Consider the following 17,890-nt stretch of genomic DNA (forward strand, 5'->3'; position numbering starts at 1 on the left):
TGCTTTTCCCTTGCTGCTTTTAATGTTTTTTTTTTAATTTAATTTTTGTTAGTTTGATTAATAAGTGTCTTGGTGTGTTTTTCCTAGGGTTTATCCTGTATGGGACTCGCCGTGCTTCCTGGAATTGGGTGACGATTTCCTTTCCCATGTTAGGGAAGTTTTCAACTATACTCTCTTCAAATATTTTCTCAGACCCTTTCTTTTTCTCTTCTTCTGGGACCCCTATAATTCAAATGTTGGTGCGTTTAGTATTGTCCCAGAAGTCTCTGAGATTGTCTTCAATTTTTTTCATTCTTTTTTCTTTATTCTTCTCCTCGGCAGTTATTTCCACCATTCCGTCTTCCAGCTCACTTATTCGTTCTTCTGCCTCAGTTATTCTGTTACTGATTCCTTCTAGTGTATTTTTCATTTCAGTTATTGTGTTGTTCACATCTGTTTGTTTGTTCTTTAGTTCTTCTAGATCTTTGTTAAACATTTCCTGTATTTTCTGAATCCATGCCTCCATTCTATTTCCGAGATTCTGGATCATCTTTGCTCTTATTACTCTGAATTCTTTTTCAGGTAGATTGCCTATTTCCTCTTCATTTATTTGGTCTTGTAGGTTTTTACCTTGCTCTTTCATCTGTGACATATTTTTTTGCTGTCTCTTTTTTTTTTTTAATAAGTGGGATTTTATTCCTGTCTTACTGGTTGTTTGGCCTGAGGCTACCAACACTGGAGTTTGTAGGCTGTTGGGTAGAGCTGGGTCTTAGTGCTGAGATGAGGACCTCTGTGAGACCTCATTCTGATGAATATTCTCTGGGGTCTGAGGTCCTCTGTTAGTCCAGTGGTTTGGAATTGGAGCTCCCACTGCAGGAGCTTCAGCCCGACCCCTGGCTCATGAACCAAGATCCCACAAGCCGTGTAGGGTGGCAAAAAAAAAAAAAAAGAACAGTAACAAAATAAAAAATAAAATTAGACTAGGAAACTAACAGATATGTTAGAATATAAAAATAAAAATATAGATGAATCAACAACCGGAAGGTACAATAGTACCACAATAGTAAAAAAGAGGAGGGAAAAGAAAAAAAAAAAAGAAAAAAAAAAAAGGGGGAAAAGGCCTTGGCTGTGGAGGGCGGGGCCTAAGCAAGGGTGAGGTTTGGGCAGTGGGCAGGGCCTATGCTCAGGACCCACAGGACTGGAAAAGGCCCTGGGGGCTGTGGGGGGTAGGGCTTAGGCTCAACAGAACAGAAGGGGCCCAGGCGTGCCCCCCACCCCTGGTCTCAGAGGGCAGGGGACCTCACCTGGGAGCCCAGCAGGCTTCCTGGGTTCGAGTGGGCAGGGCAAACACCCTCCTCTTCTCTCCTGCTCCTCTGGTCCTGGAGGGCCCCTCCCACCTGCCTCTCCTGTTTTCCCCTCAGCCTCCTTATGACCCCAAGACTAATGCGTCCAGGGGGGGAGTGGAGACCTTGGATGGCAGGGGACCGGCCTGGGAGCTCAGCAGGCTCCCCGGGCCCGAACGGATGGGGCAAATGCCCTCCGCTTCTCTCCCACTCTTCCTGAAGGGCCCCTCTTGCCTGCCTCTCCTGATCTCCCTGGCCTCAGGGGTACTGATCCTGTCTGGCCTCCACTTCTCCTCCCCCTTCTGTCCCCCCACATCCTACCAGTTCATTTGGGGGTTCCTCCCATCTCCTTGGGCATCAGGGTCTCCCACCAGCAGCCAGCAGGCGCCCTAGTTGTGGGGAGACGCTAACTCTGTGTCTTCCCACACTGCCATCTTGACACCGCCCCCTTGCTTGTTTTTATCTCCGATCAGAAGTATTTTTAGAAATATGATCATGTATACATTGAGCTTTTTTCTTGTCCTTAAGCTGCCATACTTTCTTCATTCAACTTTGTTTGGTTTTGTGTGTATTGTTTATTCATCTTTGTATTGTGAGTATAAAAACAAGGCTCAAGTTGCAGCTTTCCTCTCTTGCATCATATATGAGGACAGGGCAATGCATATTTTTCCTAGGTGAATTTTGAGGTCTTAATATTCAAGTTGGGTAGGGTCTCCACTGTAACAAACTGTCACTAAATCCCTGCCCCATATTTATACAAATAAGTCCACTTATCACTTTGTCATAATTTTCAGCTTGATCTCAGTAAGTTTCACTTATGCAATTTCCTTAAACAATTTATCTTCACAACTTTATATTAACTTGATAGTAGTTTATATCTTGGATATGTTATAGTTAGAAATGCTTCAAGCAGAATGTAAACACCACCACCAACATTAATATAATTTGAAGCAGTGGAAATTCTGAGGGAAGAATGCATGTCTACTAGACAGAACCATATTTACTCATTATATATTTTATTGCTTGTTGGTTATAAATTGCAATGTCATAAAACTTGTAACTTTAAATAAATTTGACAAAGATATTTAGCACACACCATGCATTGGGCTCGCTAATAAGTGCTGAGGACTGAGATCCCAGAGACCATAAGACATGGAAACTGCTCTCCAGGAAGTAAGGGGACCCTGGAGAGAAAAAGGCATGACTACACAACTCTAAAACAGTGAGGTTGCAATAAAATCACAAATACAACACTTTGAGAGTTTAGAAAATGGAACACTACTTACAGCTTTTATGCTATGTGGGAGAGAGGAGGAGATAACGAGAAAACTTTATTTTTCATTTACTCTAATATGAAGATGTGATGAAAATGATTGCTTCTTTCCATGAAAAAAAATGCATGTATCCAAATATAGAAAATAATTTTATGAACAGTGGCATGCTATTTGGAAACCAGTTGCATGCCATAAGGGACCCAAATTTAAAAAAATTTTAAAAACTTGACATATTCACCAGTGATTTATTAAATATTTATGCCATACTAGGCCCTAAGTTAGGTCAAGCAAGTACTAATACCAGGGCAGATACACAGAAAGTGGAATTAGATTTTATTTTCCCAGGAAGGAGCTGCAATGAATCTGGATATATTTAATCTATCAAAGTAGGTTAAGTACAAGAATTTTCTAGTTGAATTATTAGCCATCCATAATTTAAAATAATTCAGGGATTGTTAATTCCCTATATACAATATAACCCATGACCTTCTGTCATAAATGCTCCATCGGACTCAAAGAACCTTGAGCAATGGCCAGCACAAGCTCTGGTACATAGAAGGTACTCAGTAATTACTTTATGAGTGATTAAAATCTTTTTTAAAATATTGATTAAAAATAATTGATAATTTTATTTTTTAAAAGTTCAATAAACTGTTTGATAAATTTAGCCTGATAGAGACTCATCCACCATAAGAGTAGTGTGCTGGAACTAGCTTTTACTGGCTCACAAGAGCTAATTGTTCACATTTTCAGGAATTTTTTGAGCAAGGCTCACATTTTCATGGTAGCGTGAAATCAGCCATGATGGGAGAATTACACTACAGAAATCAGCAAATGTTATAAATGTTAAACATTTATCAGCAAACTTCTGATAGTGTATCTTCAGCATTGTGCGTGTCTAACCTGTTCCCTGTATTCTTACATCTAGATCTTTCATCTAAACCCAGGCTCCTGGGAAAATTTTTTTCCTGGTCAAGGATTATTTAAGAAGCCATTGTTCACAATTCAGATTTTGAAATAGCAAGTCAATTTTTCTCTATGTTCTTCCTTGAATTTTATATTTTGACTCTGAGATGTATAAAGCTCCATCCTGTTCCTAGGACTGCTAATCCCTATAAGACTGTGGTTTGCCTTGTTCTTGCTTACCCTTCAGGTGATCTAGAAGTTTGACCCCAAAATTTAGCTCTGTGACAAACTCCATTTGTTAGTATCTCTGCATCATCTATTCTTTCATTCTTAGCCAGCCTTCTGGGATAACAATCTGTCACTCATTCTTGATCTCCCTGACACCAGCCTCCCTTTGCCTGGCCTACTCTTACCAAGGGTTAACCAGAAGATGCTGCCATGGTCTGTTTTATTGCACTTCTGTTGTCTCTCTGTGGTTCCCCCATCCTGCTTCTACCACCCCTATAGACACACTAACACATCCCATTGACCTCACTCACTGCCAGAAAAGCTTGTGAGTAGCCAAATCCAGAATTAAATACTTTGATTTGTTGGACCTGTTTTGACATGGTATTAATGGTGACATGACCAATTTGGTCATATCAGAGTCATTAATTCATATAGATCATGCGTGATTAATCGACAAGATGGCAGCCACATGTAAATAGCTACTGGGCACTCTGCCACATGCAGATGTTATCTGATTTTATCTGTATCAAATGTTCAAGCAGCAAGCATTTTATCTGAGAAGAAATGTTAAAAGGTACTCCCTTGCTCGATACATTTCAAGTCTCATTCTTTACAGAGCTACTAAATATTGTGCAAAGAATTATCTGACTCATTGTATAAAGATTTGACAACTATTCATACAAGAGAACAACAAATTATCCTTAATGGCAAAGAAATCGCATTAGCTAGAGCACTTGAAACTCTCTGTTTGTCGATAATAGACACTAATCTAAAAAGCAGTAATCTCCCCACTTACTTTCATTTTGATATACATTTGTTTGATCAGGAGAAGTAGTGTTTCATCAAGCATGATAATTCTCCACTAGTTCTGCCAGCTACAGAGTAAAGCTACAGCCATAAAATATTTTGCCTTTCAAACAGAAACATGCCAAGCCAAAAAATAAAAAATAAAAACTATTTTCCCCCCAAATAATTTTATGTGTATAGGTATACTACATAATTACTCAAAAATGTAGTTGTTTGTGCCAATTTATGTTAGGGAGATACCTCTCAAAGCTTATCCTTGAAAAGCCTTCATACAAAACGTGCTTGTTGTAGCAGAGCTTCTTAGACATACTGCAATAATTACAAGTTCAATGCATGCCTCTCTAAACATATCAGTTTAGCTGTGAAGTGATATATGAGGGACATGAACAAACACATATTGAACACTTCTATATATCAGGTACTGTGCCTGTTTCTTGTAATATAATGGGTCTCGAGTCTAAGGTTGAGGTTAATACTGTTCCGCTTATTGTTTTCCTAAATTTCTTACATTCGTATTTTTTAATACATCCAACTATGACAGCAATTTTGTAAGTTTTACATGACTGATATTGATTCTCATCTTAGAGCTACCAAAAATACAATAGAGAAAGAAATGACTTGTATATCACCCAATCCATTCTGGGCAGACAAAGGGCTACCAGATTCTCTGCATCACAGTCCCTGCATTATACTTTCACATAGAGAAAACCTTTTCATTATAATATTCATTCATACATATTTATAAGTTCTATTTTATATTGAGAATTTAATTAGAAGATGCAAATAAAAGGACTTAGATACAGCTCCTTTCTTCAAGGAGCACATAGTCTGCAGAAGATGAAAACACGAAAATATGTATCAAATAATGACACTTGAAATGTACTAAATTGGGATATGGGGGTCAGGGATGGTTTCCAGGAGGAGTGATATCAATCTAAACATTTGTGTGGGAAATTGCTACTAGTCAAATTAAGTGAGAGAAGTAGAGGAAATTGGGGACAGTGAGGATACACTTAAGAGTACACTTAAATGCCTAGAGATGAAGAGAGACCAACACATTTGGAGAACCACAGAGCTGGACCACAGAGCTTGTGAAAAGGTAAGTAGAGGCCATAAAGGGTATGGATTAGTTTTACTTTGTTGTGAGAACACTGAACACCATGAATTCAGTACAAGTGATGAGACAACTAGTTGTTGGTTTAAATGTGAAAACTCTTGATAGATGCCAATAATTTTCTCAAAAATGCCTATGCTTCACCATCAGTATCCTACTGTTAAAAGATATTTCCCTAAGCAAAATGTAGTCATATTATGAGAGGCTCCAACTATGACCTCCGTTTATAACTTGTATTTTATTTGATTTGTAGAAAGGATTTGAAACAACAAATTACTTATGTAATCTATCCCAACAACTGGTCATCCTAGTCTACTATTTGGAAGTAATTGTTTATTCAAGTGAATCACTTACTTTTCAGCTTAATTTAATGCACTGGTTTGCATTTATAGTTTTGACCACTACAGCCATGATTTAAATTTTAAGAAAAAACTAAAATATTGATGATCCTTGAAGAGATGATATTTTAGCAAAGTTAGATCACATGTTTATAACACATAAGTAAAAAACAAAAAAAAAACCAAAACAAAACACCAGACTGTGGACAGAAAATGTGGGCAGAGGAGAAGAAATAACCACTGATAACTGTCTAAGCTGGGTGATGAGTTCTGGAGCATTCATTATACAATTCCCTCTAATTTGTATGTTTGATGATAAAAAATTAAATAAAATTAATATTTCTTTAGCATTGGCTTCTTCAAGAGTGTCAGCAAAAGAATGAATTCTGAGCTAGCTGGGGAAAAGTCTTACCTCTTTGAAAGATTAAGAGGTCTTCTGACCCTGCATTTATAATTAAGAGCCTAGCTTGTATGTCAATTTTCCCAAGCCAATACATAACATTAATTTGATCTCAAAAAATATTCCAACAAAAATTTTTTTTCCTGGAGGTAGAAAATTAAATTCTAAAGTTAATACAAAAAAATAAATATCCAAGAAGATATAAGAAACTCTGAAAAATGAGAGAAATGGGGAAAGGGAACTAATACCAAATATTAAGACAGATTATAGAACATGTATAATTTAACAAGTTGGTACCGGGACATCAATAGATAGATCAATAAAAGATTCTAAAGAACAGCAATTAGCTTGATTTCTTTAAAATGTCAATGTCATGAATGAGAAAACATAAAGAAACAGTGGTACTGTTCTACATACAGCTTCTTCCTTCAAGGAGCTTAAACAGACATGAAAACCAAACACAATATGTGATCTCTGATTGGACTCTAAATTTTTATAAAAGGGGGTAATTGGGTAAATTTGAATATGGACTGAACAATATTCTGATGTAACTATTAAATACCTTGGATGTTACAAGGGTATCATGGTTACGGAAGGAATGCTCTTGGTCTGAGAAGACAAGGTTGAATTATGCAGGGATGAAATTTCACTATTCTGCCACTTAAAAAGTCTAAAATGTGGGGTCCTGTTGCCTAAAGAACTCCAGGGTTTGCGGAAGCCCAGTGATCCTGGCTGCCTAAACTTAATGAGACTTGGTGCTTGCAGACTCAGGGACTTCGAAGTTCATTACCAATCACCAGGTCTCTCATTTCTGCATAGACACTTAAGCTTCTGAGAAAGCAACAAAGCGGTCAAATGAAAGACTAATGGGTCTTGTAAGTAAAATTTCACCTTGATAACAGTAAGAAGTGTTTGTCTGCTAATGGGAAAGCAAGGTAGACCACCAGCTCTAAGCCTATTTGGGCTCAGTGTGCATATGCCCTCTTCCATGAGATCCTGGAACCAGATAGCTCCTGCCTGACAAAACCTGTGGAGGAGAATGGATCTGGCCCAGAGGTGAGAAGAATCATACACCTCTCTCAAGAACTGTCTGAAGGGTCTGGACCCTGATGACATAAAGCTGTAAATAAAAGACAGACCTATTGATACATTATGGATGCCCCGATGCCACATCTGTTTACGTATCTTATCTGTTCAGAATTTGTCCAAAGAATACTAATGCTGAGAGGTATGGAAGCAAAAGCTGACAGTTTTCTCTGCTTTGAATATTACTATGCACTTGAGATGATGCATAGTAAGGAAAAAAGCATATTATACTTGAATATAAATGAAAAATAACAGGGTCATTTTCTCGAGTTCTAGTTCTCAAATGAAATCTTGAGCATCTACTTTAACCTGAACTTCTTAGCAAAAACAATTTTGTCCCTGATTTTTGCTATGGTGATGTCTAAAGATATGACATGATCTTTCAGAATATGATAATCATGTGAGGTTATTCCACTATGGACATGATAATGTACACTTGGTAACTTTGCAAATTTTGTGTTTTTCCTTTTAAATGCTAGCTGGCTTCTTTATTTGGCGAGCCAGTCTTTGTAATATCTGACTCTCTTGCATTTTTGCAAGTAAACTTTTCCTTCCCTTTTATAATGATTTTGTCTCTGAATTTCCCTTTGACTGAGGTAGAACTGCATATCCCCAAGGCAGGTCACATTCTAAATTCCAATGAAGTTGGTGTCAGCAATGCATTTAAGGCAGCAGCAGTCACCACGCTAACTCAGACAAGGGGAGAGTGTTCACGACAGACAGGCAAAGCTAGGAAAGCTCCAGACCAAGAAGAACTCAGACAGACCATCAGCGCTAATAGCAGGAAACCTTCAAAAATAGTTCTGTGCCGATAATGATGGGCAGCAGAGGTGGTAGGAATTGTGGTAGCTGAATTCTAGAGGGCTCCAAAGCCAGTTTAATCAACTGATTGTAACAGCATTAGAAGGTACCTTAATTGTTTACAGGACACAAAGACCAGGCACAATGAAAATAGATGTCTTATAGGGGGCAGGGCAGCATAGGGAAGAGAAAAGTCTCTGTGAAAGAAGATGCAAGATGTTGGCAGCAGGGCCACAGAGGTAATACCTGCTCCCTATGTTAATTCTTGGCTTTAACAGTCCATAAATATTAGTTAAAACATAGTAAGGCAAATGCATATGAGTGTGCGTGTGCATGTAATATCCTTCAGAAGAGCCCACAGCCATGGTGTTCAGTGGGGAATGAATTGGCTATTTGCCTTATCATGGGGCTTGGTCTGTCTAGAGAAAGAGGTACCTTTTTCTAGTTTCACAAAGGTGTCATTTGGGTTAAACGTGACTTCGCAAAAGAGTGTCTTAAGAGCCAAACTAAACAAGATGCAGTTAAGATCAGAACAGACATAGATGGAGAAACAGTCAGTATAAGTTTGCCACTGGGGCTAGGAGGACTATGTCAAGACAGGCTTCCCAGGAGGGCAACTTGTATGTTTGTACAGCACCTGCATTCAGAAGGGCCCTGCATTTGGCTTAATGCTGGGCTGCCACCATCTTGAAATTCTTAATAATCTTATCTTTGATCTTGTGCTTGGTAAATGAAGCACGGCAATGGAGCATGCACACAGGCAAAGGTGTTATATGCAATATGCATGTTTTTACCCCATTTGCATATAGAGGACATGCTGCCATGTGAGCACAGAATTCCAGTGGATACACAGTGCTTGGTTGTCCAGCAAGGCTCAAGAGTACAAATAACTCTATGCTGAGTAAGCAGAGGCACTGACCATCTCTAGAGACCAAACATGACATTTGAATCAGATCTTGCTTCAAACACAGAAAGAAGACATCAGTGTTCTAAGTACCACCAATGACCAAGGCATCTTACCATATCTTTTTTTTTTTAACATCTTTATTGGGGTATAATTGCTTTACAATGGTGTGTTAGTTTCTGCTGTATAACAAAGTGAATCAGCTATACATATACATATATCCCCATATCTCCTCCCTCTTGCATCTCCCTCCCACCCTCCCTACCCCACTCCTCTAGGTGGTCACAAAGCACCCAGCTGATCTCCCTGTGCTATGCAGCTGCTTCCCACTAGCTATCTATTTTACATTTGGTAGTGTATATATGTCCATGCCATTTATACTCATATTACTTGCCTAAGTTAGCCAACCACTTTTGCTGAAAAAGATGACACAGAAGGAAAGGAAAAAGATAGGGCAACCCACAGTTCCTTTTCCTTTCAGTTCTTCCTTACTCTTCAGGAGGTAGAAGATAAAGAATGTTAGTAGAATATGCATATAGCAAGAAGTAAAATAAAAGACCATTAAGTTAGTTTTGTATAGAATTCCCACTGTTTTTGATGAAAATGAAGTACATATGTATATGTGAGCTAAGAAACATGAATTGTGTAATTTTGACACTTCCATTTATGAGATAAGCACATATTTGCATTTAAAACTGTCATTGCACAATATGAAGAACAATAAAATTCAGGCTAATAATTTAAATTTTTAGTGTTTCTTTAATTAGAACAAAAGTAAATGGCAAATAAAAAGCATCTTGATATATTGATAGACAGGAGAGGAAAGAGAAAACTTTATTATTAGTATTTATTTTTTAGTATCTTTAGTGGCACTTTTTCTCCCCTGCTTTTTGAACGTGGAATTCCATATTTTCCTTTTGCCCTGGCCCTACATAATGCAACGAGGAAATTAGAGTAGAGATTTCCACACTTTGAGGACAGTGGATCTGCCCCAGAGATGAGAACTGTAAACTTTCCTCCAGAGAGCTGAGAATTTAGAGGATTTTGGAAAAAGGTACATATACCCAGGAGTGACATAATAGTGACCTTGCTTGCAGAATGTAGAAAAAACAAGAATAAACAAATAAAAATTAATCCTTTAAAATATAATTGTGCAAGGGAAAAACAGATATGAACTTTAGAATTAAGCATTCCTGTCCAAAAACAAACATCAAGACCAAGCAAAACTCAGGAAAACAAAGCAGCAGCAATGACCAAAAAAAATTAGAAAACTAATGAGAAACTAACTTGGGCCTAATATTATAGACAACAAATCATTACTAAAATTTTGCACGTAAAGTACAGTTAAAACTACTCTTAATCGTAAGTAATGTGTTCATGAAAAATATATAAATAATTTGGACCTGTGAGAATACAACTTTTAATGATCTCTAGAAGCAGATTTGCTATTTTCTCTTTTTTTAAATTAAGAGTTACATAACTATAGATTAATGAAAATTTACTATAATCAGTGACCTTAATTAAATAAGTGGAAAGGGTGAACCAGCTCAGCAGCAAATTCCATAAAGTGAGCTACAGCCAACCATAACTAATGTCACAGCCATAGGGATGCATGGGTGGAAATATCTAGCTTGTAAACAGAACTTCCCCTTGCCAACAGACTTAGAGAAGCTGTGAGGGAAATCAAACAAATTCAGACTATTGCTGGGGGGAAATAAAGAGTTGCCAACATTTTCATGAAAGAGTACCATACATGGCAGGTGCTGAGGCTTGGCAATGAGTGTATTGCCCTTGTCTTGTGGGTTGGCCAAAGATTCCTTAAAATCAGGGTGATAATATTTTATAGTGCTTGGAGTCAGAGAGGCTCTGATTTAAATACCAGTTCTGCCACTTATCAGCTATGTGAATTATAGCAATTTAATCTCTACAGGCCTTGGTTTCTATATCTATAATGTGGGGGTAAAGAGTACTTATCTTTCAGGGTTGACTTGAACTTTAAATGAGTTAATAGGTATGAAGGACTCAGTCCAATGGCTAACAAAGAGTAGGTAATTACTATTATATGTTGAATATCGATTGACTAATACTCAATTATTATTCATACTCACATTATTATTATATTTCCATACTCAATAAATTGTTGCTATTATTGTTGCAAGATTAACGTATAGCTAAACAGCATTATAGGATGTAAACCACGTAGATATTAGTTACAAATTTGGAAAATTATCTCCTGCCACATAGTTAAGGGCACTGAGATTACACATTTAAAATCATTTTCTTTGTTCCAGGAAAATGATTCAGAGGGCAGCATGTTGTGTGAATCAGTTTAATGTCAGAGCACTTTTCACCAAGACAAGCTGCTGAGAGATGACCCCTTAAAATACATGTCAAAAGAAGAGCAAGCTTTGATTGATGGAAAGGGAAAATAATGAAGAAAAGAGAGAGATTTAATCCACAGAGAGTTCAATCCCCAAAGAAGGCACAGTGCACCCCATGGAAACTGTGGGTCATTTGAGGGACCTGGGAGGCTTTAACAAGATTGTGGTGATGGAGGGGTGGAAAATGTACAAATTTAGAAAGTAGAAGGGACAAACAACAGAGTTTTTTTTGAAGACACCTTTGCTTATTTTAATCTGATGTAAAATGCACTTGAGAATATGAATGAAATTTGGCAGAGTATAGTTACATTAGAAGAGTGAGGAGCTCTATTTTTATCAAAATGGAAGTCAAATTTAACCTTTGATGAGGTTAAGTTGCCTTCCTTCCTTCCTTCCTTTCATCCGTATTTTCCTCCATCCTAATATCAAACATCTAACAGACAGCAATCATTGTACTAAATAATGGGCATAAGTAAAACGATCAGTCCCAACACTGTAGGAGCTCATAGCATGAAAGACAGTATCAAAGATATAAACAAGTGAACTCCATAGATAAACAGCATAAAGTGGATACACAAAGGACCACTGACTCTCAGAGTTGTTGAGATGGTCAAGAAAGGCTTTGGAAGAAATGATGTTCAGCTTGAACATACAAGCTGAGTTTTAAATTGTTTGTCACATGAGCAAGGCAATGATTGGTATTTTAAGCAGGGAAAATACCATAAGAAAATTAATTGGTAGGTGTCGTAGCATGACACGTGGGAAATACCTACGTATAACATGGCTGAATTTTGGTAGGAAGGAGATTAGCTAGAAGGATGCTAAAATCAATTGTGTTTTCATCATGGAGGGCTTCATTTGCCAAGCTAATGTGTTTACAGAAAGAAAAAAATTAATATCAATGATAAAATTTTCAGGAATGTTGGCATCTTTCAAAATATATACTGACTACTACTCATGCCCTAAGTTTTAATGGACAGACATTTAAGTCGTAAGGGAAAGTTGCTTCTGCAACTATTCTCATAGCCTTCTAAATACAGTTACTTCTAGGGCATGTGTATGATGATTTGTGATGTTACAGGGGGTAGAAGTGGCTATTGTAATTATGGATTAGACTCCATTAATATGGATGATAAAGGCAATAAAATTTTCAAAGATTCTATCAGTATTTTTCTGTGGCTCAGGACATAGACATGAATAGTTGTAGGCTACTTTCTCAGAAACTAAAGTTGTTGCTAAGGAAGATGACCTCCAAATTTTATTGAGTTTCTGTCCAGTAGACCTATATAGCAACTGATTTTGTCTAATTACTTAAGAGATATATTTAATTCATTCAGACTAACTCAAAAGGATATCATATTGCCTTAAAGAAGATTCCCTAGTAATATTATACAAATATTTCTATAGCTGTTCTGGATTTTTACACATGGGATAACAATATTTGCTAAAATACTGTCTTGGCCATTGTAATAAAGAAGTTGACTGTTTTTGATGTTTCGCCATTGACATCTTTTAGATCCCCATCACTCTTCCCTGCCTGCTCTGTATCTGGGCAAACTGGATAAAAAGGTCAACAAAGACCCTTTGTCTCTTCACGCCAAAGGAACTTTGAGTAGTGCAGCCTCTAGCCCACATGGGCTCCACTCCCTAACAACAATGAAACCACAAGCTACCTTCCACACTTTAAACCCTACCCTTGGCCCTTGGCTTGACTGCTCATCAGACTTCTGTTTGAGCCCCTACCCTCCTGAGAAGCCCCAGCTTACTGTGACTACAGACAGTCCCTGACTTATGATTTTTCTACTTTATGATGGTGCCAAAGCAATAGGAATTCAGCAGAACCATACTTTGAATTTTGATCTTTTCCCAGACTAGGGATGCGCTCTATGATACTCTCATGATGCTGGGCAGCAGCAGCGAGCTGCAGCTCCCAGTCAGCCATGCTGTCACAAGGGTAAATAACCGATACACTTACAACCATTCTGTACCCATACAACCATTCTGCTTTTCACTTTCAGAAGAGTATTCAATAAATTATTTGAGGTATTCAATACTTGATTATAAAATAGTCTTTGTGTTAGGTGATTTTGCCCAACTGTAGGCTTATGGAAGTCTTCTGAGCACATTTAAGATACACTAGGCTAAACTTTGATGTTTTGTAGGTTAGGTGTATTAAATACATTTTGACTTACAATTTTCAACTTATGATGGATCTGTACTAAATTCATGTTATTCATATTCATTGTTGAGCGCATTGTGTCATCTGTTTGGATACCCAAATAAACTCCTGGGTAGGCAATCATGCTTGCCTTTGGACAGGCTGATCAAAACAACCATGCTCTTCAATTACTTTTTAGTGGTTCTCAACATTTTTTCTAACCAAGTACACACAAAGGATCTGACACTTCCATTAATAATCATAGCTCACAATAACAGGATTCCCAGAGTAGGGAGAATAAAGGGAGTTCTTAATGTGAAGAGCCAGTATGAATTGCTGGCCTTCTAGATGATTCTGTCATGTCTTTGAAGAATTCACCATGAATTCCTGCAGAAGAATGGTTAGTGGTATAAGAAATTACCATGGTTCTTTTCTAAAAGAAAAAAAAAAGAAAAGCTAAAAATGTTTTGCATATGTTTTAAAGTACTCAGCTTTATCTATCTCCTGTGTAGGAAAAAACCCAGCTCTTTCCTACTACCTCTGTCTTCCCTGTAAGTCTCCTTTACTACTTACATAAAACACTTTGCTTCCAGTCATCAAGTATGTGGAGACTTTTCCCCACACCAAGCAATTCTCCATGACACCAACTGGGTGTCCTACAATTTAATTCAATTGTGACATCCAGAGAGAGTGTCTGATACCACAGATTAAGGGCTCAGTCCCAAGAGACCGCCCACCCTCACTTCAGACGCCCATTGCAAGCAGTAGGTGTTCAGGTTACCCACAACTTCTGTCTGACTGGCTATGAATTGGAGGTTCCCATGACCTCCTCCTCCTTGGATTTGATTATTTGCTAGAGAGCGGCTCACAGGACTCAGAGAAACACTTACATTAACTGGTTTATTAAAGGATATGATAAAGGATACAGATGAACAGTCAGATGAAGAGATACATATGGTGAGGTCTAGGAGGGTCCTGAGCCCAGGAGCTTCTGCCCAGTGGAGTTGGTTGTGAGTTGGAGCAAATCACCCTCCTGGTGTGATGTGTTGACCAATCTGGAAGCTCCTTGAACCCCATACTATTCGGATTTTATGGAGGCTTCCTCACATAGGCATGATCAATTATTAATTACTTTTCCAGCCCCTCTCCTCTCCCTGAAGAACTGGGGTAGGGGAGACTGAAAATCCCAAGCTTCTAACCATGGCTTGGTCTTTTTGGTGACCAGCTCCCATCCAGAAGCCATCCAGGAGCCCACCCAGAGGGGCCTCTTTATAACAAAAGATGCTCCTAGTGCTCTTATCACTTAGCATTTTACAAGGGTTTTAGAAGCCCTGTGTCAGGGATGGGGTCAAAGACAGATATTAGAATAAGAGTGTTCCTAGTGTTCTTACCCCTTAGAAATTTACAAGGATTTTAGGAGCTCTGTGTTGGGAACTGGGGACGAAGTACCCAGTTATATTGGGTACTTCTTACTCTTTTACAGTGTATTATAATCTAATTTTTTAAAAAAGTAACCCTACATAAGCAAAAATGAGACTAAATATATACAGTGATTACTTGTGTCTTGTTGAAATTACAGCCAATTTTTAATGTGAATTTTTCAGATATTCTGTATCATTATTTTTAAAGATTAAGTTTTATTGAGATATAATTCACATACCATAAAATTCTCCCATTTAAAACTGTATAACTCAATGTTTTTTAGTATATTTATAGTGTTACAACCATCACCTCAGTCAATTTTAGAATATGTTTGCCTTTCCTCCTCCCCACAAAAGGAACTCTGTCCCATAAGAAGTCAATTCTCATTATTTCCCTACATCTGCCCCAGCCCTAAGTAGCCACTAATTTGCACTCTGTCTCCACAAATTTGCCCCAAATCTGGACATTTCAAATATAACAGGTGAATTTTGTGTCTAGCTTCTTTCACTTAGCATAATGTCTTCAAGGTTCATCCATGTTGGATCATTAATCAGTACTCCATCCTTTTTATTAATGAATATTATTCCATTGTATGGATATATTACATCTTGCTTTTCCATTTATCAGTTGATAGACATAAGTTGTTCCCACTTTTTGGCTATTATTAATAATGCTGCTATGAACATTATTGTACAAGTTTTTGTGTGGACATATATCTTCATTTTTGGGGGGTAGATACTTGGGAGTGGAATCAAAACTGGAGCCTTCATACACTGCTGATGGGAATTTAAAATGGTACAGCCACTTTGGAAAAGGGTTTGGCAGTTCCTCAGAAAGTTGATAAAATATTGTCACTAAATAATATTATTAATAAAATATTATTACATTATATAATATTATTTAAATAAATATCATTTTAAATGATATAAAAATGAAATATCCATGTATGCAAAGCTAGATCAAGAAAATTTACATTTTTAAATCTATCCATCTGTTTAACCTTTATCTATCTATCTATCTATCTATCTATCTGGAGGTTATGCTCTTACATCATTTACTTTTTTTCTCCAAATTCTATCCTTAGGTGGAGTTAGAGCAAAAAAACCTTATATGAGATTATATTTACTTGGATTCATGCAAAACTGTCTCCTATAAGTGGCCTTTTAATGTGTTATCCTTAGCTTTTATAAAAGAATCCCAGTAATCTATCACTTGAAAAATATTACTATTTGATGTATAGAAATGCTAACTGAGAACTCATTTACCACATTGCTCATATTGCTGTCTCTAAGTGTATTAGTCAGTGAGGGCTGCCATAATAGAATACCACAGACTGGGTGTCTTAAACAACAGAAATTTATTTTCTACCAGTTCTGAGGCTAGAAGTCCAAGATCAAGGCAGGCAGCATTGGCTCCTGATCAGGACTCTCTTCTTGGCGCATAGGCAGCTACCTTCTCACAGAGTCTATTTTGTCGAACCCAAGCTTGTGTGCCCCATGCACAGTGAGGCCAAACAAATCGAAACGTTAGAGTTTGGAGCAAAGAAAGGTTTATCGCAAGGGCCAAGCAAGGAGAATGGGTGGCTTATGCTCAAAAACCCCCACACTCCCTGATGGGTGTCAGGAAAGAGCTTTTAAAAGCAAATTTGGGGGAAGGGCAGCTGGATGTGTGACTTTCTTCTGACTGGTTGGTGGTGAAGTGACAGGGTGGTGTTCCAGGAATCTCAATCATCTGCCTTCTGGTTCTGAGCAGTCTGGGGTCAAGGGCTTATGCTCAGCCTGATGTTACCATCCTCCACCTGGGTGGGGGCCCCAGCTCTTCAGTATGTGAAAATTGCTATTCACATCCCCAAGGAGGAACCAGGACCCTGCCCCATCGCTGCACTATTGTTTCTTCATTGCCTTCCCTTTGTTTCTGCATTCCCTCTCTTCTCTAATTAGCAAATGTTTGAATCTGCCCTTTGGAACTGAGGGAAGCTCTATGGGGCTGAAGCCTTTTTCCTACAAACAAGAAACAAGAGACATGGAAAGGCTTTTGTACTCAGGAGGGCCCCACAGGGTCTTGCTCAGTTTCATCCTCACATGGCCTTTTCTCTGTGTTCATACATTCCTGTTGTCTCTTACTCTCTCTTAAAAGAACACCAATCCTGTTGGATTAGGGTTCCATCCTTATGACCTCATTTAATCTTAGTGATCTCTTTAAAGTTTCTATCTTCAAATGCAGTCACACCAGGGGATAGGACTTCAAGATATGGATTTTGGGGGACATAATTGAGTGCAAATATTAAGGTAACTTGTTTTTGCTTTTAGATCTTAGTGTCATAATGTTCCTGGTGAATTTAAGGTTCTTTCTTTGTCGCAAAAGAATTCAGAGACGAAGTGATAGGTAAGAATCAGATTTATCTAGAGAGAAACACCCTCCACAGACAGAGTGTGGGCCATCTCAGAAGGCGAGAGACAGCCCCAAAATATGGCATGGTTAGTTTTTATGGGCTGGGTAATTTCATAGGCTAAAGAGTGGAATTATTTTGGGGAAGGGGCGTGGATTTCCAGGAATTGGGCCACCACCCATTTTTTGTTCTTTTATGGTTAGCTTCAGAACTGTCATGGCACTGGTGGGTGTGTCACTTAGCTAATATACTACAATGAGTGTATAATGAGGCTCAAGGTCTACTGGAAGTTGAATCTTCCGCCATCTTGGACCCAGTTGGTTCTAATTAGTTTTTGTCATGTACTATGGCTATGTCATT

This window comes from Balaenoptera musculus, chromosome 7 (assembly GCF_009873245.2).
Source record: "Balaenoptera musculus isolate JJ_BM4_2016_0621 chromosome 7, mBalMus1.pri.v3, whole genome shotgun sequence".
Lineage (NCBI taxonomy): Eukaryota > Metazoa > Chordata > Mammalia > Artiodactyla > Balaenopteridae > Balaenoptera > Balaenoptera musculus.